Source organism: Pan troglodytes, chromosome 1 (genome assembly GCF_028858775.2).
Source record: "Pan troglodytes isolate AG18354 chromosome 1, NHGRI_mPanTro3-v2.0_pri, whole genome shotgun sequence".
NCBI lineage: Eukaryota > Metazoa > Chordata > Mammalia > Primates > Hominidae > Pan > Pan troglodytes.
Genome location: NC_072398.2, coordinates 35154178 through 35181656, shown reverse-complemented (window position 1 = coordinate 35181656; position 27479 = coordinate 35154178). Strand labels below are relative to the sequence as shown.

General features: G+C 39.5%; 1 long non-coding RNA gene and 1 other non-coding gene across 2 annotated transcripts in view; one reads left to right on the top strand and one right to left on the bottom strand.

Moving 5' to 3' along the window:
• The window catches only part of LOC107970156 (uncharacterized), a 241302-nt gene that overhangs the window by 200034 nt on the left and 13789 nt on the right, over nucleotides 1-27479 (top strand). The window lies entirely within an intron of this gene.
• Nucleotides 16855-17051, bottom strand: LOC112206911 (U2 spliceosomal RNA). The gene has a single exon (XR_002941405.1). It is a non-coding gene; the product is annotated as a U2 spliceosomal RNA (small nuclear RNA).

Genomic DNA, 27479 nt, shown 5'->3' with positions numbered 1-27479 from the left:
CATTTGAAATTCCCTTTGCTTATAATGCTCTTGCCTAGCTCTTCATATATCTGGCTTGAGGGCATCTCTAAAGAGAGGACTTCGACTTCACCAATCTGAAACAGCACCATGTCACCCCCCACCCACCCCACCAACCCTTAGACTTTCTAGCACACCAATTTCTTTATTACCTTCTTAGGATTTATCCCAAACTGTGATCTTATTTTCCTTGTTGCTCTCTCCCAGTAAGTTGTAAGTTCTGAGAGGGTGGACTCACATCTTTCTTGTTCACCAGTATACCTCCAGGATCCAGCAAAGTGCCTTGCACATAATAGGTACTTACTGAGCATCAGCATGTGTAGAAGGAAGGAATGTTACCCTTACAAATTTAAATCTAGGGTCATGTCTTTTTCATTTTCTATTCATCCCAATACAGTTCTTTGCAAATACTAGTATAAATGTCTTCTCAGGTGAATTGCACTGACTTCCCTGAATGCTTTGCAATTTGCAATCTGCCTTACCTTTCTCAAATCAGCTTTTCTGATCTCACTACGTATATTCTCCAATCTTTTCCTCCCATAGCTCATCTGTATCCTAGGCCCAATGCCAAATGTGTTGTTTCTCTTAGAGATTTGTACACTGCATATATAGAGCCACATCTATAAGATACCAAATAATAGGGCAAGTAATTATAGGTGCATTCAGGCGTTTTAGGGAAGAAAAGCCAGCAGCTTAACAGAGCTGGCTAATCAGCTCCATCAGACAATAGATCAGGTAGACACGTCCAGACACAAACCCCTTGCTGCTTCCTGTACCTTCTTCTGCCTGGTATCACTCTCCCCTCTTTGAGAGTGTTTGAGTCGGATCCTCTCAGCCAAGTGGCAGATGGAGAACTTGTTTGCAATAGAGATGAGAATATTTTATCAGACTTCCTACAAATGGGGTCCGCTGAATTTTAATCTGCCAGCAAAGCACTAACGAAAAGAGGAGGAAAAGTCTCAACAGGACATCCTGTAAGGTCTCCTCAGGAATCAGTGTGTTTTTGGTCAACAGTCAGTTGATAGATGATAAACTTCCAAGGGCAAATCAGAGAGCCCTGAAACAGATACTTCCCTGGTCTCTACAGGCGTCCTGTGAAGGCCACAGGGCAGAAGGGAACCTGGGTCAGGAGTCAGGAAGTCTGTATTCCAGACCTGGTTCTGGCCCTGACTCCCTAGGTCACCGCCTGTTGGTGATGTCACTTTCCAGTCTCTCGGTTACTCCATCTGTACAATGGAAAGAATATATCCTATTCTTAGCAACTGAGTGTGAAGATGCTTCAGAAATGAATATGCCATCCAGAGATGAAACAAAAATTGTTTGTAAAACGGGTATCTTTTGTTCTTTTCTCACTCAGACAACTCCCCAACGAGCTCTAGATTATAATAGCCACTGATATTTATTGAGCAGTTACTATATGCCAGGTATGTGCAGAGCAAATATATGTACACAAAGTAAACTTTGTTGCACATTGCATGAATTATCTCCTTTAACTGTTATTAAACCCCAGGCAGAGAGATAATAAAAAGGGTGCTAAGGTATCTGGAAATCAGCATGTCTTAGTAACAGAAAGGCAAAAGTTTTCCTATTTAAGTGTTGCCTAGGGGCTGACCAGCAGATGCCTCTGGAAACCAAGGGTCATGGCGGGAAGGGTCATATGCCTCAGGAAATCTTCACAGGCGGATTGAAATAGGGAGCCACGCAGCCACGCTCAGAAGCACATTGCTGCCACCTCTGAAGCACTTCTCCCTCACTTCCTCCATCCCAAATACTATACACACACACACACACACACACACAAATACATACACAAACAAAAAGTCCAAATTTCTTGAGTCCTGACTATGTGCCAGAGATTGTGCCAAGTGTTTTTGCACATATTATCTCAATTACTAATCACATCAACCCATGGAATAGATACTGTTTTTAGCCCCCAGATGATGAATTGGAGACAGAATAACTTGCCCAGGATCAGATGTAAGTGGTAGAATTAGCATTTGAGCCCAACCTCACATATACACCATGGAATACTATGCATCCATAAAAAAGAATGAGTTCGTGTCCTTTGCAGGGACATGGGTGAAGCTGGAAGCCATCATTCTTACCAAACTAACACAGGAACAGCAAACCAAACACTGCATGTTCTCACTCAGAAATAGGAGTTGAACAATGAGAACACATGGACACAAGGAGGAGAACATCACACCCGGGGCCTATCAGGGGGTGGGAGGCAAGGGGAGGGACAGCATTAGGAAAACACCTAATGCATGCAGGGCTTAAAACCTAGATGACGGGTTGATAGGTGCAGCAAACCACCATGGCACATGTATCCCTATGTCACAGATCTGCACATTCTGCACATGTATCCCAGAACTTAAAGTCATGTATCCCTATGTCACAAATCTGCACATTCTGCACATGTATCCCAGAACTTAAAGTAAAATAAAAAATGATGTGGCCTTAAAAAAGAAAAAGAATTTGAGCCCAATCTTTCTGAAATCCAGAACCCGCTTTTCTAGCCTCTACACTGCTTCTCGGTGCCTTTCCTTCCCATTTTAATATTTCTGAATTTTTATGACTGGTGTGCACACTTAATATAGTAGTAGAGGTTTGGTTTTTTATTTTTCTAATCCTCAGAAAACAAATGGCTGTAGTAAAGCGATAGTAACTAAGAATGGAGAAAATAGACCTGGGAATATATGCACCGCAGAGTAGAAGGGGCACAGGACCGGGAGGCAGAAAATCTGGTTCTCATTTAGGCTCTGCCAGTAGCAGCCATGTGACCTGAGACAAGCCTCTTGGCCTCCCTGAGCCTGTATCTCCTGACTTAAAATAAAATGCAGAAATTGAGCTAAATGACATTACGATTTCATGCCCCTTCTAAATCACCATATGGAATCAAATGCAAGTGAGCTCATATACATTTATTCTCCTACCAGGAGCTTGGTTTGTGCCTCAGTGGCTCAGGGGTTTAATCCTCATTCACCACATTAGAGACTAAAGGAGTTTCAATGCAAGATCTCTGCCCCAACTGTGCTGAACATTCCTCTCCATCCCAGGCCCTTTCTGTAGCTCTCTGAAAACACAGGCCGGATCCAAGGCGCCTGTTCCAGCATCACTTCTGTTTACCCCACCATCAGGATGGTGTCATTTAGCCAGAGCCATCATTCGTAGTCACACCAAATGGCCCATGGAAGAAAAGTTGGTTACACTCGAAGAACAGATGACAAGTGACAGGCTCCGCTCCTGATTTTCCACAATAACAGAAGAGACCAGCAACTGCCATGGTGGTCCAACACCCGAACAAACTACTCTCTTCCAAGCAGACACGGCCTGCCCATATCTACTTCTCTACAGGGATTAAAGAGCAGTCCCTTGTCCCTAGTGAAGCTCTGCATTTCTGTCTTTCCATGTATATCAACTGGGGAGCCATATACAGGTAGCCCCACTAACCTGAGTTCTGCTGCCAAATGACTTTTATTTTGCAAATAAAAATAAATCCCTTCAATTTTTAAGAGATTGTAACTGTTCTCATTCCCCAAAAATGGCAAGAATATGAGGTAATGCCTACATTAATTGGCTTGATCTAGCCATTTCACAATATATGCATATATCAGAACCTTATACTGTATGTCATAAATATATACAATTTTTATTTGTCAATTAAAAATTTGAAATATTTTAAAAATTAAATATATTACTTAACTTCTCTGTGTACCCAATGCTGCCATGGTGAGCAGACGTGACACAGAGCGGTGGCGAGAAAGGGCTAGTGACCAAGAATGCAAGGGAGAAAAAGACTCTGGAAGAACTCAGCCAAAAGGAGCAATGGGAGACAGTTAAACGCACCTTGCCAATCGCCAGGCAGGTCCGCGTCTGCGCCCCTTTGTGTTGACGAAGGAAAGGCAAAAGGAGACTTTCCCAAAAAATAACTGGATGTTTGTCTGCTGCCTATGGGATCCACAGAAGTTCCAGGAGTTCCAGCAATCAATCGAAATAGAATTATGAAAATGTTTCCAACCTGCTCTGGGGCAGCTATTAGATTCTAATTTAAAAGCTACTAGAAAGGCCAGGTTCAGTATGTACTCATTTAAGTCTTTTATTTAGCATTTATTAAGTTGAACCATGTAAATGGCTGATATTTGCAGAATTGTGACTTACAAAAGTGGAAAAGCCACATGGTTCAACCAGATCCTTTGTGCAAGCCACTGTCCTGGGTATTGAAGATATAAAGATAAGAAACAGTCTGTCTTCCCAGGGCTATCAAGAGAGAATCCCATAAAGAATTAGTTGCAAATTGGGTGTTTTGGTGCTATGGAAAAGATGTACAGACAAAAGAAGGGGGTAAACATTCAGAAATTCAGTGTTCTGAAGTAGAAGTTTGCTTCTTTCATTAGGATAAGCCCAGATCTCCTAATCTGGAAATCTGGTGGAAAACGCACTAAGCCCCTCTTCTTGCCATCTCAGCATCTGTAGAACGACCAGTGAGCCCAGAATCTCAAAGCAAGCATAAAAGCAGGGTTAGTTCCGAACCTGCCAACCTTGACTGAATCTCTTTAGCATTTGTTATTTTTATGGGTCCCTGAATTCTTCCCTTGAATATTAATTGTCTTCAATTCTTTAAGTATATATTAGTTATTACATATTTTTGATTAATATTTGATGGCCGCTTAGGCTGCCAAGAGCTCTCATAAATTTCCCAAGTGGATATCTGACACTAGGTAAGTGTGGGAGACCCCTTGTGCAGAGCAAAGACATCAATCATTTTAAGCCTCTGACTCCACACCTTAATACCCAAAGATATATTGCTAAGAAGCCCATAACAAGTCATTAAAAATGAATGTCTTGTGGCAGTTTTCATGCCTGCAGAATTCAGTGAGAGAGGAAAGGGAACCTGAAATGTTGCAGAGGCCAGATAGCTCACTAATACTTGTTAGGACATTTTTTAAAAGATTCCCCCATTTCTCACTCCAGAATCAGCTACGTAATTTGTGGGGCCCCAGTGCAAAGTGAAAATGCAGGATACCTTGGTCAAAACTTATTAAGTATTTGGAGACAGCAACAGCAGAGCATCAAACCAAGCATGGAGCCCTCCTAAGCGTGGGGCCCATGCTTAGCATGTGTAACCGTATGGGTTGCACACCAATGAAGCCAAGACCCTGCCTCTCTCTGCCCTCCCAAGGACCCTCCTCTCCCTCTCATCTCCCTCTGCCTGAAACTTAGTCCCTATCTATAAATGTTTTTTAAAAAAAAAAAACACCAGCAACGATAATATAATATTTAATGAGATACTACAAGGGGCACTCTATTTTCATTAACTCGTGGAATCAAGAGAGGGTTCATATCACGAATCCTGTAAGTACTATTGTTACCCCCATTCTACAGAGAGTTAATTTCATGTGTCAATTTGACTTGGCCATGGGGAGCCCAAACAAGTCTCACAGCATCTGAGCAAGAAGCAGAGCTCAAAATCAAACCCAGAACTTTCCACTGCATCACACATCCCATGAAATGACCCAGGGCCATAAATGGAAACAGAGCCTGGACCTGAGCTGATCTGTACTCTTTGAATGTGTCCTGAAGCCACCGGCTAACTTCATCGAATATGTTAGTCTTTGTTCATTGTTTACTGATATTCCGATCAAGTCAAGAAATTTAAAGTGAATAAACCCACCTCCATAAAGGGAGTTGATAATGGCTGTGATTCCAGTTTCCCTCTTCTCCTAGATTCCCAGGTCCCATTAAGATTCTTAGGGCTGCACAGGGGACTTTTCTTCTTGTTTCCCTGTCTCTGGCCCCTCTACCTTCTAATCAGCCCTACGGAACACCATCAATCTGTTTATTGAGCTCTCCAGCACAGAAAACTTTACCTGCACTGAAAATGTAGCCCAGAGTTTCACCAATCTTACAATTAATAAACTATAGTGTAACTTCAATCCTTCCTGCTGTGGTCTAAGACTATTTCCCAGGGCTCTGGTCTAGTCACAAATACAACCTTAGAACCATGGAAATACAGCCCAATGCAACAACGACAGTGACTGAGAATTTCTTCTCTGCCATGACAAATCCTTCTACACTTCCTACACAGCTTCACCCGCTTCCCAAAGCTGTGCATTCTTCCAGCTCCTCTGACTTTCTCATTTACTTCTCTATACTTAGTTCCGTGTTAATTATTTGACCACTACTTTTAGAACAGGGGCGATTTTACTCCTTCCCTCCTCAGGGACATTTGGCAATGTCCAAAGGATGGTCCCAGCTGCAGGGGTGCCACTGGCATCTAGTGGAGAGAGGTCAGGGATGCTGCTGAACCTCCTGCAATGCCCAGGACAGCCCCCAATGACAAAGAACGAGCCAGCCTAAATGCTAAGTGTCAGTCATGCCACAGTTGAGAAACTCTGATTTAGACCCAGGGTGGCAAGTTTCTGCCACAAGTGCTCTTCCTCCCTAGTCTCCCTGTGTCCTTTGCTGTCACATCTAGTTGATCAGGGCATTCATGCCCTCTGAGCCTGGTTCTGAAGTTAGAATCCTCCGAACACAGAGCTCCAGGCAGCCTTTAATGAGTGATGGGTGCTGAAATGCAAAATGAACTCGATTGGCCATCCTTGCATTAGACACTTCTTGTGTTGGCCTTGTTTACCAATTCACACAGTAAACCTTTTGAAGCAAAGATCATGTCTTCTATACCCTTTGTAGTCTCCAATAGTGCCAAGGCAAAGAAAGGAAGTGATGGAGAAAGGGAGTGGAAGAGAGGAAGGGAGGGAGGGAGGGAGGAAGCAAAGCAAATTAAAGAGAAAATCAGGGGGAAGAGGAAATAAAATTATAGAAGTAAAAAAGAGTGAAAAATAGAAGAAAGTTCAAACCAGGCACTACTGAGATTAACTGAAGCAGCCCCCCACTCTTTCAGGAGCTTATTTTGTGTATTCTTGAGGAGGAGGCTCTACAAAGTAAAAGGAGTCAACACCATGAATTTCCCGTAGTCAAGAGACTGACCATGAAAACCTAGTCACTTTGTTCTTTTAGACAATGCAACTGACTCAGGCTCGCAGTAAGAATTCCCCAGTTTCCCCCAGTCCCTCCCCACCCCAAGTACCAAGCTTTCCTGCCAAGTGGTGAGAACTAGCTGTCGTCAGGTTGTCATCTTTCCAAAGGCCACACGGGGCACCCCGAGGAAGCCGGATTCAGTTCTTCTCCAACATTTGTCAGCCCTCATCTTGGTGGGGATTGTAGATTAAGGCAAGGGCATCCATCCTAGTTAACACCGTAATAAATGGCCAACAATGCTGCCATTTGGTGACGATAAAATCCTAAATAGTGTGTCTTGTTGATAGTCTTGACAGATAAATTCTGAGTGTTTTTATAGCTTAGATCTTCAGAAGAGATTTGGCAGGCCCTTAGTATTTAAGGGCTTATGCCATTAAAATGACACGACCACATGTCTGTTTTGAACTTGTCTCTAATAAATGTGGAAATGTAAGCAAAAATTCTCATGTATACAAAGGGCACACCTCATAAAATAACAAGCCTTATTATTGAGTAATCAAAGTGATCAATTTGTTGGAAAAAAATACTCTTTGAAGGCACGTATAATTTTTGGCACTGTTCATCTTGGGATTTTTTTCCCTCATAGCTTTGCCAACTAAAAACCCAAGCACAGTTTGTGCTTCAGATGCTTCCACCCATCTCTACCAGCTGAACTCACCCTATCTAAGGTACAAAGCATTTGCTCAGTGAAGCTTCCCATGCTCAGCTCCCACAGAGGCCAGACTTGCAACCCCCTTCCACTGATTTTTTTTTTAATTTTCTTGAACATATTCCTATTCTCAGAGTCCATCTGTTAAGTTTTTTAATCGGTGGCATATCTGGGACCCCATGCCATGCAAAATTCCACAAAGTACCCTTCTTTGTCCATTGTAAAATGAAGTGATCTCTACCTCCTCTCTGCAAAAGAGAGCTGTTTGGGGGAGCTCCTGATCCTTGGAAAGAGAAAATGCAGATGGCAGAAAGAGACCATCCTCCTTCTTTGGATCTTTGCTTGGTTTCTATAGTACTGCCTTTTCCATAGGGCAGACTAGAATGACACAAGTAATGTAACATCAATGAACAACTGAGCAACAGCGTGTGGATACTTCATGAAAGTTTAAAAGAGTTAGCTCAAGTGGGGACTACATGTAAATTCAGTGTTTGTAGAGTCATGGCATTTTCTAAGAAAATTCTAGGAAAGAAGTCATATGACCACACTCTTCACCTTTTCCCCAGCAACTTCAAGCAGCTTGCTTTGTACCCCTTTCATTTCCAAGCAACTAGGTCTATCGGGGCCCGGTGGGGGCAATGGCTCTGTTTTTGCTACTACTGCGAAAGCAAAGGCATCTTCCGTCACCTTTGCCTCCTATAGAGAAGAGCCTGGTTCTCATGTTTTCCCTCATCTCAATAGCTCAGGGCTTTGCTAATCTTGCTGAACACTTCAGTTTTTAGATGGTATATCAATGAGGCATTCAAACAGAGCAGTTTATACACAAAAATTCTGTCTGCTTTGTAAAAGATTATCCTTTTATAAACACTCTGCAGAAAACATAAAAGCAAATAAGGGGCAGCACATAGAACAGGAAAGATGTTAGCAGGGAGATTAATACTGAATGGGTCGAAATGAATGGCGCTTACTAAAACGAGGTCCAGATACTTTGGCTGCAGTGAAACATAAATAATGGGAATGACACATCGTTTATTCGGGATAATGAGTTGATCCAGAGTAGAGGCCTAGGACAAGAGATTAAAGATTAAATATCCATCTCCTGATGAATATCAGTAGCCAACTTTAACCTTTTCCTTCCAAAAGTACAATTTTACTTGAACCATTCTATGTGCTTATGCTACAGTACAGAAATAGGATCCTCAGAAAACAACAAATGCCACTTGAATCATTTTCTTATCCTGGTGGAAAATATTGTCTCACGTTTTATGATAGGAAGGGGAATTTTATTTCTAGGCTATAAACCTCTAGATAGTGATTTTTAAAAATAGATTCCTCCCCCCACCCCATATTCTGCATTTGAGAAATCTTGTTTAGGGACTCTTCTCGCATCTCCTCATTAACATCCATTCAACAATAAAGTTTTTCAAAAGAAAAACAAAAGTGAGACTGGCACAACCCAACACAGATTTCACATCACCAGTGAGCTCTATAGAATGATAAAACGAGACAAGCATTCAAAATCTTCTCATCCAAACTCCTTATCCCATCGGTGAGGAAACTGAGGCCCGTGGCCAGGATGTGTCCTAGCCAGAGTCCCACAGCTAGTTAGAAACGGAGCTGGGACTAGTACCCGAGGCCTTCTGGCTTCAGGCCCCGACTCTTTCCACTGCACCCTGCTGCCTCTTTATCCCCTCAAGTTGGAAATAATGACCAAAGCAGCTTGCTGGAAGAGCCAGCACCCCACATGCTAAATTAAAGCCCTGAATTCATGAAAAACTTAGACTATTGGAAGCACTGAATAAATAAGAGCTGGAAACAGAAAAGGGGGATGGGAGAAGCTGGAGCAGCAGGGAAAAATAGAAGAAGAGGATGCAAAAGGAACAGACAGCAATCACAGATGCCCACGATGCCAGACCACAGGCCCCGCCACCTGGGTGTGATTTTAAAGCAGTCTATTGGTGGCCCTTCCCTCTCAAGGGGCGAGAAGACCCATGGCAAGAAGGAATTTTGTCATTTGCCCATTTCTTGGAACTAAGTAGCTGCCCACTGTCAACAAGCCAAGACCAAGAGAGTGGTCTGTGGCTCGTAGATACCAGTGGAATAGGAGAACAAGACTGAAATGTGGCATTAAAAAATAAAAGAAAGAAAAAACAAACAGAAAAACCCAGGCTACCAACCAGGCAGGAGCAGGAAACCATCACAGGTTAATTCCACAGCCACTCACCTACAGAGAGCAAGGTCAGAATTTGGCTGGCATCCCATGTGATATCAGTTTGGTGGTTTCAGTCTATGCTCCAGGGAACATTTGTCTCGGTGCCAAACCAACATGCATGCATGGTTGGCAGGCTGTCCACTGGAGGCCAGGGATGAGGAGCTGTGGAAGTGTATCTATTTTCACTTTGCAAGTATTTGCATGCCAACACCTCGGCCATTGTGGCTCTTTGGAGAAAGAGGGGAATTTATGCTAGAGAGCGAGGCTGTGTTCAGACAACTTACTCCACATTGGGGTGCTGGAGCTAGCAGTTCCATTCCCTCTATCCTCTTGCTTTGGTGAGTATTCTGAAGTTTATCACTTTGTCAGAGGTGAAAATAATTGAGCTACTTCCTAGATAAGAAAGGTATTACTGGGACCACCTGCCAGACCTTCTTAGCAGGTGAGAATTCTTTTTGTGGTTGCCATGTGTATCACAGATTTCCACTTAGATGGGGTAATCAAGAGAAAAAAATACGAGATATTCACAAGATGTGCAAGTGCCATTTAGGAAAAGGAAGGATGTGTTCAGTAGAAAGCATTTAAGAGGGGTTCTGAAAGGAGGCCAGCATTCATTCAGATCTTTATTTGAGCAGTGAGCATGCTCAACCATAAAGACCCAGAAAGAAACACCACCACCTAGCCTCCCTATATTAAAAGAGTTCCCAAAGGGAGTACCCACTAGTAAGCAGATACACTTTAATATTTTTTCCAAGAGAGATGAAAAAATTTGATGCAAGTAATTATGGAAACAAGAAGAGAGTAGATATGGGTGGAAAAGAGAAGAAGGTGGTAGAAGGACTTCCCAAAAGAAGCATCATGCTTTCATTGAATCATTTCATGATGTCCAGCCCTAGTTGAGGTGATGGTTAGCAGCAAAGAGCAGCAAACAACATGGTGCTGTGCTAGGGATGATGTCAGGTTAGAGTCAGAAGGATGATGCTATGTAGACCTTGAACCTATCTGCAAAGAACTTCCAGTTCAACACTCTCGGTACTTAGAAACACAACCCACATTTCCCAGGTGTCACCAATATTCCCTTGTGGATGGGGTCTGTTAGTAGATCTGACCATGGAAAGACTGTATTCAACAAAGTGAGGTAATTGCATCTTTACTTCTCCAGAGAAAATTTAGTGATTTGAAAAAGCAAAGATGGCTGCCCTCAAATTAATCCCTGATGGACCAATGGTAAGTTGAGCTTGGGAATTTCTCCCAACCTGACATTTAAAAATGTCTATCTACTAGCAAGTAGCTATTGAGGCTTTATAGAAACTCCCTAAATTGCCTCTTTTCCCACCTATTATTAAATTCTCAGCAAATTACATGATCATTTTCATAGCTTCCAAATGACGTGTCTATATGGTTGTGAGACCAAATTTGTCCTTAAGACCAAAGCTACTGATAACCATTAGGGATCTTGATAGATATTGATAGGCCAAATCCCCATTTTGTTCCAAATATGTTCACTGAAAAAAAAAAAACCTCAATATTTTCATAGATAAGTGAGAAGAGTGGGAAAGAAGACATCCTCTTTTATGACTAAGACAAGTAGTGAATGCTGGAGGTCCTAGGTCTCAGGTATACTTTCCTAATTCTGGGCCTGCTTCTAGGTGGTTTTTGCTCAGACTGAAGCTATCTTTTTTTTTTTTTTTTTTTTTTAACAAATTTACTAGTTTCCCTTACTGCATGCTCTACAGACTTTCACTTCCAATTCTAGAGCAGAATTGGAACATGTTTGTGTGAAGTCAGCTAAGTGTGTTCTCTATTGATTTGTTAGCATATTCTTCACAACAAGAATGGACTCACGTTTCACACATTCTAGGGCCTCAGTGTCAGCTTGACGGGAAGAAGAAGCAAGAACTGAAGGAGAAAGGGTCAAGAACCCCAAGAAAAGCAGGTTACAAAACAGTTCAAAGTAGTACATTATGTGACAGCTTTATGCAGACAGCATTGATATTTAAGGGTTCTTAATGGGACAGCAAAAATCTCCAGGGGTGATACCCTGCCTGCCATGACAACTTCCAATCCCTCATAATGCTCCAGCCCAGTAGTTCCCAGTCCTAGCTATATATTAGAGTCACCTGGGGAGCTTTAAAAAAAATTCCCATGCCCAGGTCTTACCCAGAAATTCTGACTTAACGGATCGGGGATGGAGCCTGAGCATTGCATCTTAAAACATTCCCCTGGGGATTGCATTGCAAGCCATTGTAGTGGGCTGAATAAAGGCCCCCCCAAATATTATATCAAGTCCTACTTCCAGGAACCTGTAAATGTTACCTTTTATGGCAAAATTGGGTTTTGCAGATGGGATTAAGTTAAGGATGTTGAGATGGGGAGACTGCCTTCATTTTTCAGATGTGCTCTAAATGCAGTCACAAGCATCCTAATAAAAGAGAGGCAGAGGGAGACATGACACACACGGAGGGAAAGGTGATATGAAGATAGAACACAGAGAGATTTGAAGGTTCTGACCTTGAAAATTGTACTGATGTGGCCACAAGCCAGGTAATGCTGGCAGCCACTAGACACCAGAAAAGGCAAGAAAAAGATTCTCTCCTAGAGCCTTGGAGGGAGCACCGCCTTGCCAACGCCTTGATTTCAGCCCAGACATTCTGATGTCAGACTTCTGAACCTCCAGATCTATGAGAAAATATGTTCTGTTATTTTAAGGCACTAAATTTGTGGTAATTAGTTATGATAGCCAAAGGAAACTAATTCAGCAGGTTAGCAACAGCCACTGTAGTCCTACTGGCCTCTGCTAAAGTCTTCAAAAGGCCTCAGTGCTACCTCCAAGTCTTTGCACTTGCTTTTTCTCTACCTGTAGCACTCTTTCCCCTTGTCTTCACTTGGCTGACTTCAGGAGGCTTTCCCTGACCCAATCTCAGATTTTGCTTTTTTTTTTATTTTTTATTTTTTTTTAGGATTTTGTACTTGTCTTTCATAGTACTTACCAGTTTTTAATGAGCTATGTAGTTGTTTATTTATTCAATGCTTTTCTTTCCCACAAGAATAATAAACTACTCTCTGAGAACTATGCTTACATCATTTTATACATCACTGTATTTTCAGCACCTAACATGGTGCCACACACATAGTAAGTAATCAATAAAAACTCATTAAAAGAAATAGTGAATGAACTAATAATCTTGTAACACATAGGACTGAACTCCAGATAACAGTCACGGATGCCAGATCAGAGTCTATCTCCTGGGAGAGGGAATAACAAGGTCCAGGAAGAAAATCTGGGCCCCAGATAAAAAAAAATCTCAGTTCTGACTGTGCTCCAGACTCTGTGGGAGAACTCGAGTGGTGGGGGAGAGTTTTGCAGGGGTTTGTATATGAACACTTGACTCCTGATTTGAGCAGCCAACCACACTTCCAGACTGCATTTGGTATAGGTCATGAGGATCTTGATACAGTACCAGGTTTGACAAGTATTGGCTCAGGAACTGGAAAGGGAAAAGAAAAGAGGTGAAATAACCTTAAGACCTGCAGCAGAACATAACTGGAAACATGTAGGCACTGACAAATATGTGGACCAGGCAAAACCAATCCATCCCTTTATGTGCATGAAAGACAGGACACTAACTGAAATCCATCAGTCTCTAGGTGCTTTAGAATGTTCCCACTATCCATCTGTCTCCAAGTTAAGAACAACACCTTTTGTGATATTTGTATATGCATCTATTTTTAAAAATCACTTGAGTAAATCCGGAACATGAAGTAAAATCCATTGTACTGTTCCTTACTGACTGCCTGCTTCTACTGTTGTAAATAGATGCCAAAGGTAAAAGTGAATGGTGCTGGATGCTGATTTTCAGGGTCAAAAACCAAGCTGATTGTGTTATTAGAACCTCACAAGCTATTCCTTCCCTTCTCTGGCCATTTCTTGGTGAAAAAGCAATGGCAAGAGAGAGGCAACTTTGAAAATCTAGGAATTCCAGGATTGCAAATAGCAATTAAACAAAAGGGCAGAATTAAAAGCCCCATCTTCCGCCAAAAAGGTAGAATGATCAGGTAAGGGAAGAAGAGTCTTGGTAAGGTAGAAATGCTTGGAGGAAGATTTCAGTTAGGTTCTTTTCTCGCAAGGAACAAATTCAACCACTCATGTGAGGAAAAAAAAAAATGATGTTTTAACCATGGCTGTTGTTTTGGTTTGGTTTGTTTTAACTCCTCCAATTTGACCTCAAGAACATGTGGACTTTGTGTTAGTGAATGTAAACATTTCAATCAGAGTTAACAGCAACATGAAAAACTTTTCATCGAGAAACAATTTTCTGGAGCAAATTCTATTGTTTTTCAGCGTTTTCAGTGTTTCAATTTCATAGTGTTTTCAGCGCTCAGTCTGTGAGCACTGTATCTCTGGTTTTTAGCAGTTCCACTATGATGTACCTAAGTGTGATTTTCTTTATATTTACTTTGCTTGGAATTTGCTGAGCCTCTTGAATCGTAATGTCTTTCGTCAATTTTTAGAAAGTATTCAACAGTTATCTCCAAATTTGCTGCTTCCTCATTGTCTCTCTCCTATCCTTTCGGGATTCCAATTACACATATGTTAGAACCATTTACTATGTCTCATATATTTATTTTGCTCTGTTCCATTCTTTCAACTTTATTTTTCTTTCTGTGATTTAATTTTGCTATTTTCTTTGGGCCTATCTTTGAGTATACTAATCCTGTCTTCTGCCGTACGCAAGCCAAGCTCTTGCTAAACCTGTCCAACAAATTCTTAATGTCAGCTATAATATTTTTAGGTTATATAATATCTGATTGATCCTTTTACGTAGATTCAAATTCTTAGTTGACCTTCATCTTTTCATCTCTTTTGTATGTATTTTTCTGCATTTTATTTAACATATGTATAATAGTTATTTTAAGGCCTTTGAGGTAACTCCAATATCTGGATCATCTATAGGTTTTCTTCTATTGCTTTTTTTTTTATTTTTAGTCATGTTTTTCTACTTCTTCACATGCCTCATAGTATTTAATTGTATGGTAAACATTATGTGTAAAATAATCTTCGAGACGGCTGTCTTTGTTATTTCCCCCAGAGCATTTGTGCTTTCCTTTGAAAAACAGATAGGGAGAGGGACTATCTATCAATCACCTCCATCCAATCAGAAATTGAACTGGCTTAGAGCTAGATTGCAGCTTCAGCTAGACTTAGTTCACTTCTGCTTTCAAAAATCTCAAGGACAGTTGTGTGTTTGTTGTAGCTATTCGTCTCAAGGATTTTCCAAGTGCTTTGAGGCAGTGAGAGAGTGAGACACTTGACTCGGCTTTCCAGCCCAGCCTCCTAGTCTCTTAGCATCCCTTCCCCCAGTCCCCACACTCAGCAAATGTCCTTTGGGAAAACTGGCTAAGACCTTTAAAATCCCCCAGATCCCAGCTTATCAGCATCCTCTGCAGGTTTGTCTTTTCCTGGTAGAGTCCCTTGGCCTAGCCAAACCTGACCAATCCACAGTCTGTGAGCGCACTTGCAATAGTCCCTAGGGAAGAAAATGGTCAGTGACCTCAGCTCATCTGTGAAGGGGGCATCTCTCTGGAATTTTAACTTATCTGTAACTTTTTGCTTCCTACATCTCCTATGTCTTTAAAAATATAATTTTTGTAATTTATCCAATTTTTCTAGTTATTACAGCAGAAATCAACAACTTGCCTCAACCTTCTACTCAGAAACACACAAGCCCCCATTATTATAAATTAATTCCACAAATAATTTTCTATATAGAATAGTCAGGCTTTTCCTGGTATTTTTGCATTTCATTCTTATTTTACTAACATGATTTTCATCTAGTTCAATTTTTCACCATGTATATTTACAACCAAGATGTGGTTTATTGATCAGTATCTTTGACCATATGAAATTCCATCATTCATTGCTCTGCCATTGTGAGTTTTCATGTGTGACCATAGAATTTTCATCTGTGACCAAGTTTAATTTTACACCTTCAAATTTTGCATATCTAAACTTAGTCAAGAAGATTACATTCTTCAGACAAGTTTTAGACTGTACTACATTTTACCAAGTACAGTGTGTACTTTCAGATATTGTAATTTTTATTTTGTATTGATCATTTTTACCAGTAACATCTATTACAAACTTAATAAAAGATGATGTCTGTACTTAAGTCTTATTTAATCTCTAAGAAAATTGTGTGCAATTCTTCTCTGATATTCTAAAAATTTTGTAGTATCTAGTGGTCTATTCAGTGTGAATTAAGAATTGGTCTATTGCATTCTTAAAAAATTTCTGGCACAAGCCTGTCTTTATAGAGTAATAATGTCTAGTGTTGGCAGTGCAGAAAGCAAAATGATGAAACTGAAGGGGTAAGCTTGTAATGGCAAGATCAACATGGCTTGCATCATGACTGGAACACAAAGACCTTGGTTGCTAAAACAGCTCTAAGGACTTGGGGTTGACTCTATCTCAACTTGCCATGACCTTTCTTCTCTCTGTGTCTCTGCTCTTGCTTCCTCTCTCAAGAAAAGCCTTCCTTTGATTAGTCATGGTTGTTCTACTCACAACCTCAGATCTCTCGGAGTCCATTATGGCTGCCCTGGACACTCTGTATCATGGTTCATTCAGGTTTCATTTCTGCCATATATCCTCTCCTCTCATTTGGTATTATGTCTGGGTTCAAATTCCTAAGAGAAGGAGTATGACTAGTCCAACATAGCCAGAAGCCTACAAGGGCCCTAGTTCAGGTATCTTGTTGAGAAATCTCTCTAATCCATTGTTTCTCAAGGTATAATCCACTGATCACCTTCAAATCGGAGGATCATCTTTCCATATTCCATGGCCCCAGGCCTTTCCCTTTCCCCCAACCATAAGGGAAACCAGGCAAGAAGCTGCCAGGGATCCCTGCAGCCCTTCCCCCACCATAACCATGAGAAAGCATCCTGGTGTAGCTCAAAAAGCTCTAGTATCAGATGATTTGGGGTTCAAATTCCAATCTCTTTGCCTCTAAACTGATTGTGAGTGAGTTCCTAAATTCTCTGAGTCTTAGTTTCCTTGTCTGTAAAATAAGAAAATTAAACTGATAAAAACAGATACTACACTTGGTCTTCACCAAAAGGCCAAGAAGTGATAAAATAAGAAAATTATATCTACCCTTAGAAAGAAATGGCATATATAAAGAGGCTGGCACAGATAAATATTAGTTCCTTTCCTTCTGAGGGCAAGTCTGTAGCACCACCTTCATTTGCAGAGAGGAGAGCAGAATAATAGTGTGTGGCCAGAATCAAACAAAACACATGAGATGATCCCAGGAAATAAATGAATAGATTTGCCAGCAAGAGACATTGTTATTTTTTCTCCCTGCCAAGACGTACTTTCCCAGATATACTGCATTTCTTTGGATAACTCCACAACCACTCAATCCAGATATAGTCTCTCAGGCAGGCAACATGTTTACAGTCAAAATGCTCACTTCCACTTCAAGTTTCCAATCCCCTGCTGCTACTTTCTGCAAACTTAATTAATTTGTTGCAGCTAACATTTGTTCAACCTCACGCAGCAATGGGAAACTGAACGAAACAGGCTCTTGTAAATTAAAAACATTTCAAAATATTGTCTTCTCCCAAGAAAACATTTCTTTTTTTTTTCTTAAATTAACACTCCATTTGGATAACTTTAAAGTTTCAGAAGAAAACAAACAAGGAAGTTCCAATTAATGCTGATTGTCTTTAACTATCTCACCACCATCCATCCAGGCTACCACTCTTATTATCCTAAGCACTGTCATCTTCTTAATAGATATGCAATAGACCCTCTACCTATCTCCTTTGCAATGCTTAGGTGATTATATCACATATGGTCCTAGTGTGAAAATGCCTGCCACACACTCCATCAGTCAGCAGATTAAGATGTGCCTAAACCCTAAGTGATAATGTTGTCTTGGAAAATTAGAAGTGCAAGTGCCATATTGAAGGCAATGATGTGTAGCAAGGGGATATAGCAGATTTTTCTTTTTCTTATTGGTTTGGTTGTTTCACTACCAAGACACAATTACATTGGCTAAGACTAATGTAATAATAGGAAGACTAAATAATACGAAGAGTGGCTAGGAAATGGCCCTGCAAGCAAATGTCACCTTATCCCAACAGATTAATCCAAGGGATTCAGATTGGGGCATTCTGATCTGTTGGCCTGGTTAACAGGCCCAAGGATATGTGTAATCTATCAGGGGAAGCCCCTACAATGACCAATGAGTGTGAAAGAACATCCTAATAGCTGCTCTTCCACTACCTGCCATGAGTTTTGTATAATGTTTCCTTATCAAAAGGGCTCAATAATATTCATTCTGTCTCTAGTGCATGATCGGTGAGGCAGTCTGTGCGGTTCTGCACAGATGTAAAGTGCTGCTGTTGTTGTTGTCATGAATAATGTAGTAGGAAGAGCTTTGAGCCTGGAGTTAAGTGACCTGAGTCCTAATCACAGCTTTGCTCATAAACTGATCAACTCACTTCCTTGGGAGTACATAAGAGAGTATACAGTAACAAAGTAAAAGACCCAATATTGGGGGACTCTTCTAGGGGGACGCTTCTACCGGCTCTGTGAGACTGTGTTAAAATGGCTATCATTGTGCAGAGTTATCACACAATACTCCGACATCTTTTCTCTGGTTTTACTCTAAAGTCTTTTCATCTTTTCATATGTGCTGATAATAATGCTAAGATTCAAAAATGTGTCACAAACATAGTTTGAGGACACCTGGTTAAATCAAAGAGATAGAAGGGAGCAAAGGGGGAAACCTAAAATGCAGACATTCATCACTAATTCAGTACTTTTAACTTCTAAGAAATGTGAGGCATAAATGTTTTCAGAGATTCCTGCCAACAGTAATGCTGAGCCAGGGGCAGTGGCTCACTGCTGTAATCCCAGCACTTTGGGAGGCCAAGGCGATAGGGTGGCTTGAGCTCAGGGGTTTGAGACCAGCCTGGGTGACATGGCAAAACCTCATCTCTAAAAAAAAAAAGAAAAGAAAAAGAAAAATTAACCAGTCGTGGTGGTGTGTGCCTGTAGTCCTAGCTAGTCAGGAGGCTGAGGTGGGAGGATCACTGGAGCCTGAGACTTTGAAGCTATAGTGAATTGTGGTCGCACCACTGCACTCCATCCTGGGTGACTAACTGAGACCTTGTTTCAAAACAACAAACAAACAAACAAACAAAAAAACAGTAATGCCAAATATAGGAAACCAATCAAAGCTTCTATGACAATAAGGAAAAAATACTTGGTTTAATTCTGTAAAGAAAGCAATAGTTACTTATGAAAAAATATCTCCATTGTGTCTATGACAGGCATGGTAATCAGCATAGTATTTAAAATATCAGGTTATTTTTATTGTAATCTTTATTTGATTTGCTCAGATGAAGAGAGTAATATAGCATAATCTCTCTCCATATATATGTATATATAAATTATATATATTATTATTATTATTCAAATAGAGAGATACAGATACTGGGATAGAGATAAAGCATAATCTCTGTCCCTCTGTTTCTGTCTGTATTTCTAAATATAAAAATATATGCATATATAACATATAATGTTATACACGTAGGTATCTGAATAAAAGTTTATATGTGTATACATCCATATGTATATATGCATGTTTGAAGAGATATACATAGAAGGACAGAGATCATAGACAACTAGTTGCCTTCTAGTTACCAATAGCCCTTCTCTTTACTAAAATAATGCAGACTTTGTTGAATAGCAATATGTCAAACTGAAAATATTTGGAGCATTGTTTGCAAATAGGGGTGGCGCTATATCTAACTGTTGACCCATGAAAGGTGAGCAGAAATCATGGTATGGAGCTTCTAGGGCAGCACGTTAAAAAGCCAGGCTGATTCAGTCTGCAAGCCCCGTTTGCCCCTTGCCTTCCCACTTTTCTCTGTCTATTGCACAGATGCTGTGCTTGAAGAGGATCGGCCAGATTGTGATTTTGAAGTGACAAATCCATGCTAAGGAGGGCTAAATGAGAAGGTGGGGAGAGGCTGAGTGAGTCTCTGCTCTTACCAAGATTTGCCACATCAATCAGCTTGGGATTACCTGCCTCCATACATCTCACAATATGATAAAAATAAAACCCTTGATTTTTAAGCCTCTGATTAGGAGCCTCTGTTCTTGACAGTCAAATATAATTCCTAACTGATGCAAGAGGAACATTGATCCTTACCCTCAAGGCATTTATAGTTTTCTGACAAAACAAGGTAGACATTTATGTTTGACCTAATTAAACAACATAGACTTGCATAGGAGTGAATGCTTATACAAACGCAACCTCTAAATGCTACAGATGTTTGAAACAGAGAGAGAAGACTGTGGACTAGAATTTTTGAGGAACATTTTCATGGTGTGAGAGGGACCTGTGCTGGTCCTAAAGCTTGGGGAGATATTAATAACTAGAGATCTAGGAAGAGAATTCCAGGCAAGAAAAACAGCAAGGATTTTGTCACAAGGTGAAGAAAAGCATAATTGCTAACTAGCTGACCCAGAAGGAGGAGGACAGACTATGGCGTAGCTGAAGATTAGTTGAATAAGCAGTATGAGACTAGATGACAGCAGCCTTGAAAATCCAACTATGAAATTTGATTTATGGGCAATGAGTAACTGTTCATCATTAATTCTTTATGTCTTTTTCTGGCCCCTTAGCTACTCTCTAATCCCATGTTTTTAGTTGCTTATAAGAAAGCTCCACAAGATATCCCAGTTGAACCTAGATTTAATTTGTCTACAAAAAAACTCACCATTTTCCTTCATCAAGTGGCCAGTGGCATTATTAACCATCCAGGCTTCTAGGGTAGAAATTTTGGAGTTATCTTTGACTTATTTTCCTTCCCCAACCCCTATATCCAATGCCACCTAACCCCATCCTTCCTTCCTTCAAAATGTCTCTTGAATTCATTTATCTTTCTCTTTTTCTACCATCACCATCTATGGCTGTCTTTTCACTCTGTTTCCCACAAGAGTCTAACAAATCTCCCCACTACACCCTTTCCCTGTTGTAGTCAAACTGCCAGAAAAATCTTCCTAAATGACTACTTAAATCACACTACCCTACCCCTACCCTTCAGAAACCTGGAAGTTCCTCTGCTAAGCTTATGAGACCTTTCATATTATTGCCATCCAACCCATCTACCTTATTTCCTGCCATGCAGGAACCTGAAACCAATGCTGTAGTCATCTGGACCTCCCCAAGACCCTCCCTCACTCTACACTCATTCCCAGTTCCCACCCACTTAGAATATCCACTATTTCCCTTTTTGTTTGTCTAAATACTATTCATTCTCAAGATTCAGCTAACTAACCTCTTCCTCCAAGATTATTTTGATCAACACTGATCTCTTCTTTGCCCAAGTCCTAATCCCATTGACACTTTAGTGTATACAATGTATTAATTCTAATTATTTATGTGTTTCAAGCTTGCCAGTCAGGTAGATAATAAACTATTCTAAGGTCTTTGAAAACTGGAACCACTTTGCCATCAACTCTTAAGATTGAGGAAATCCTATGCAATTCATCCTTGCTGTTCCCTGTGAAAGTCATCCAGTCTCTGCCAGATCAAATCCAGTGATATACCCTTCAAGAGAGCAGTTATTCAACAAATATCTATTCACTTAATAATTTATTAAATTTGTCTGATACTATGTTAGGCAAAAAAAATTCAATAAATATTCATGGATCATTTGATAGAAACAGTTCGCTGATTGAGGTTTACAGATGATGACACTATGAATGTATGTTTTAATAGACTAATCTTTTTATCTGTACCCATGACTGTTGACTCTGCCATGAGAGTTTTAGACACACTAAGCCTATATAGCTTATATTAATTACAAAAACTGAAGGAAGTTCCATTGTTCTGCAGAATTTATTATGGTTTAATGACCACTGCTTATAGTTCAATTAATCCTCATTTATGGACTGATCTACTTTGAATTGCTGGACTATTAACTATACCATTGTTCAAAAGGAAGTAACTATCTTTAGCTGAAAATTGAGAGGTATAGAACTAAACTAGGTGTTTCCAGCCAAAATTCCTAATGAATTCTGACAATCCATATCATCCCTTTTCATTTATTGAACCACTCAATATTATTGTAGTTATTTCGTTTTGATTCAAAGGAAACAGTTCCATTATCAGGCACAAAGAGAGTACCTATTGAAAAGTGAATTTAAGAAAGAAGGATTATATACTTAAAGAAATAACTCATAATCATCTTATAAATAATTGATACCTGTGCTAATTTTGCAAAAACAAGAACACTAAATTATCAATAAATATATATTGTTTTTATATATTTGAACATTTATTATCACCAAATCAACTACATTGCTTTGTTTTAACAGGTCATATGATACATCAGAAAAAACTCCAGATAATGTGTTTTTAAATTTTTCCTTTTATCTTGACATCACTAAATGATTGGGAGTATTCACCATTGAGTTCTTTAATGACAATATCCTTTTCTTTTACAAATGGCTTTGAAGTCTTCCACTGCCTGTTACAAGTATTTGGATACTTCCCCACCAAGGGTGGGCAGGAAGCCAACACAAGCCACCAGGTGCCAATATTACACCTGACAAATTAGCCACACGACTGGAAAAGGGTGGGTCCATCCTCCTGTTAGAGGTTCATTTCCTCTCATTTTCCCATGAACAGGAAGTCATTGGAATGGGGAAAAAAGCTTTCCTTAAAGACCCATCTGACCAAAGGTCTGAACTTGTTAACTCCCTGTTAACAAGCAACTTGAAAGCAAGTTCAAATGAATCACAAGACTGTATTTACATTGACTTGTTTAACCCTGCTGAGGGCCTGGATTCCGGGATGTCGGGATTCATGTAACACTCAGGGTGAGGAGTGCGCCTGGATGTCATATGGAATAAGGACAGCTGACAGAGGAGGCGGATGCATGATAGCCCTTGCACAAACCTTGGGAATCTAAAAGACTGAAGATAAGATCTGACTGAAGCCACAGTTTAGGGACAGAACCCTATTTAATTCACCCAATTCGACAAGGTGATTTGAAGAATTTGATCAGAATTGACTGATAGTCCATAAAATGCTACACTGTATTCATACAATACTTGATTCAGCTAAATCCTCTGAACTAATGACTTGTAACTACCTACTAAAGATCAATTATAAAGCTTGATGACTGTAAAATAAAGCATAATAAGAGAATGTTTTCCAGCTGAAAAGTAATCCAAAGAATAGAGTTCTACTTATCCTAACAGCATCCCAAGAGATAACTGCTATATTATATGTTTATAATGCATAAACAATTGTTAAAATATATTTTATATACTAGTTTTTAAAAAAGTATTCCAAAATGACATAACATAATGTGCAGTGTTCTACAACTTGCCTTTTCACCTAACAACATGTTACTGACATCTGTCCTTGACAGTTTATACAGTATATTCATTCATTTTAATTGATATATCCAGTCAACTCCCTTAATTTTTTGCCAACCAGATAGGTACAAAATGGCAACATATACTCTTTTAAATTTTACATGTCTTTTACCATTGAGGTTGAGCATATTTTTCAAATGTTTGCTAGACATTTGGATTTCTTCTGAGAATGACATATTTTATACTTTTTGCCCATTTTTTAAGTGTTAGTTATATTTTTCTCATTAACTTGAAGGCATTCTTTGAATAATAGATAGTAACCCTTTTTTCTGTCATGTATAATTCAAATGTTTTGTCCCAATCTGTCACTTCTTCTTTAACTTTTTTTTATGAAGTCAAATCTGTCAGGTTTTCCTTAATGGCCTCTGGATTTCTCACCTTGTTTACAAAGACCTCTTAACCTAGGGTTATTTTTTATTAATTTATATTTCATTCTGATACTGGTATAGATTTGATTTTTATGTTTAGAGCTTTATTCCATCTGGAATTTACTTTTGTGTATAGTATGAGTCCAGATGGAGAGCCAGTTGTCACAATACCATTTACTGAACAGTCTCCATTTAGCCACTCATTTGAAATGCCTCCATATTATCTGTTAAATTCCTCTATATTCTTAGTTCTGCTTCTGGACTCTAGCCCTTTTGATTTGTTGATTTCTCTAGCACAACACTTGTGTATTAGATTTCTTAGGATGTGTAGTTTGTTTGATAACTACTAGGCAAGTCTTCTCTCAAACTGTTTTTTTTTTTTTATGACTACTGTCATTTGTTTCCCTTCCAAATGAATTTTCTTTTTCTTTTTTTTTTTTTTTTGGAATGGATTCTCACTGTGTTGCCCAGGATAGAATGCAGTGGCACAATCTTGGCTTACTGCAACCTCCACCTCCTGGGTTCAAGCAATTTCGGCTAATTTTTTTTTTTTAGTAGAGATGGGGTTTCACCTTGTTGGCCAGGTTGGTCTTGAACTCCTGACCTCAAGTGATCCACCCGCCTCAGCCTCCCAAAAGTGCTAGAATTACAGGCATGAGCCACAGCCCGGCCCCAATGAACTTTAGAATAGGCTGCTTACGTTCTATTAAAAACCCCATTGCATTTCAGTTGATAAGAAACTGAGTGAAATGTTACATCTTAAATTCGTCTGATTTAAAGCACAATCAATGTTTCATGAAATAAAATCATACATTGTACAATGCTTTTACAAATTAAACTATTATAATAAATAGGGTATACTGTCATTATTTTTGTTATGTCAAAACTTTCAGGGGATACAAATGGAAACACTTCCTTTTGATTGACTGTTCAGTCCACCAAACAGTAGCCTATTCTATGTTAGAAAACTCTAGTATCTGTTATGAGAATACAGAGATACATGTGGCATTATCTTTGTCCTCGAAAACTTACAACCTAGTTAAGAAAATAAGACATATATATATATATATATACAGACAGACATATAAGGCATATTGATTAATGCATATTGATACAAGGCAGCTTATATGAGGAATCAAATGAGTTACTGTAGAAAATAAGAGCACTAAGAGTAAAAAGGCAGGAGAGTCAAGGCAGAGAAGTTAGAGTCTCTCTCTTATTTTACAAAAAAGAACGTTTGAGGCCCAGACATTTCAAGTCACTGAGCCAAGTAGACAGAAAACATCAGGTCTGCTGATTCTCATCCCTGTGACTTGTCTACTACATCAAATAAAACTCACACTTACAAGTGTCAATACCCATAAACTGGTTTTTCAAAATCAGTTTAAAAAAAAAAGATTGCATTCCAATAACTCCATTACAGGGATTTCTTTTCATCTATATGACATCAAAAACCAGATATTAATGATGTTTCACTTTTCAACCAGTGGTTTTGACATTAGAACACATAGTCTATATCTAGGTAATAAAATGGGAGGGTTTTTTTTTTGGCCCCTTTACACAGTTCATCCCCTTGTCATATTTTAAAGCCCCCAGGTAACAAATCCTAAGACCCACAGGAATCTTTACACCAGCAGAGAAGAGATTTCTAAAAGTCAACATCAAATCTACTTTTGATTTTCCCTTGAGTTTGTTTCTGTCAATGTTAGGCAGGTAACACATTTCAGCTTTTAAGCCATGGAGTGATATTTTTTTAGAAAAAAAAAAATGTGCACTCACAGCTTTAATCTTATATTTCTATGCATATTGAGTTAAATGTTGTAAAACTATCAATTCTGTCAAAACCTACCAAATAGAAAACAAGACACCATGCAATCTTAATGTCCAAACTGACTAGTGATTATCAGAAATTAAATGTGCAGGAATTCCAAATCTTTTTTGATTTGAGATGTCTAGATAACTTTTGTTTTTCCATAATTGTATGAGGTTTCTACATAGTATTTAAGACTCAATTATATTGCAATTGATGTAATTAACTCTAATAATCCATTAAAAGTCAGTAGGAGGGCTATTCAAGTCAATAGAAAAGAAGGAGTATATTATGAAGGTGTTATTAACCTATACAGAATTTTACCAGACATTTTCTTTTCTTACATAATAAATACACAGTGGTTAGGAAGGCTGTCATTATAATTTAATGTGAACAATAGTCCATCACTTCTTTTCCTATGCAACCCTTAACTAATTCCATGTACCATGCACAAGTAAAATGAAACCTTTTCTAATCAGGGTACAGTCATATCAATCATCCATTACTCCATGATTAAAGAAGAGGTCCTTTCCCAGCTAAGTGGAAGAGAATTGGGTACCAGCAGAAGTTTCAAGCCCACCTTCTCTTTCAGTTGACAAGTCTCAGTTTCTGATGGCTGTCTGTACTTTGCAATTAATAAAAGCATAAACAGCCATCCAGAAAGTCCTGTTTAGAATACTCTGGCAACCATTAAATTGCCACTGAAAGCATGGCTACATGTTCCCTTGAACATCAAGTGAACGTTTGAGCATTCTGATCTTTTGAATTAAGGGAGATATAAGCTAGCCACCTTTACAGCATTCCACAGGTCTACGCTACTTCCTCAGGAGTCCTGTTTGGCTCTAGCTGTGAACCTCACAGACATCTAAAACAGTGAGCCTCAATAGAGCTAACCCTACTGGGACTACAGGTTGCAGAGCAAGTTCAAGGGTCTCAGCTCACTTCCCATTCTTTCTCCATTATTTCCAGTAAAACAAGATGGAAATAAAAGTCAGGAGAGCACAATTTACATCACACATCACCAAACGGGCTGTCCTTCTCTGAAAGAACTTTCACCTAGCCCCAGTTCCCAGTTGTGCTTTTCCAATCCGATAACGAACAAAAATGTTGTACTCTAATATTTGCATGAAAGAACACTTCATTCATGGTCTTATCCACTTATCCTACTATATACTTCATTAGGAATACAGACTGTGTTAGCTTCTGCTGGTTTCACATATATATCATGGTAACTAGCCCCAGCTATGTGGACAGCAAGCATTGTCAGGAATAATAACACTTCCACACAAAGAACAGCTATGCCTGAAAGAGCTATAGAGCCACAGGGGTTGTAGGGGAAAGAACACCATCCCTGGACTCAGAAGGTGGGATGAGTACAGGCTCTGCCACAAATTGGCACATACTGCCACAAACAGGATCGAAAAAATATCATTCCTCTGCCTCAGCCTCTGTACAATGGGTGGAAAAAGAACTCACATCATAGGCCTGTTATTAAATTAGCCTCATTAAATCAGGATTAAATTAGACAAACATGTGAAATAAGCCTTAGAAGAAGTCATAAAACATTACACAAACCTGAGATTGTGTTTGTGCTTATAGCATTATTCAAAGTCACAGTAAGTTCTTAAAGCCAAGGGAGAAAAGGATAAAACAGCAGTTCTCAAACTTCGGTGCACATGAGATTCATCTCGGGTTTCATTTCAAAGTACACATGCCTGTTTCCCAGGTGAGGCCTATTCGAACTACAGGCTGAGAGACACTGGGATAAGGGATTGGCTGAAAATTGATTCCTATTCATTCATCAGATAGTTTAAGTACTAGGAAGCCTTAGAGGATACAAATAATTACAAGATACTGCTCAAATGTCAAACAACTCCGGCTCTACATGTAGAGAGACGACAAATATCCAGAAA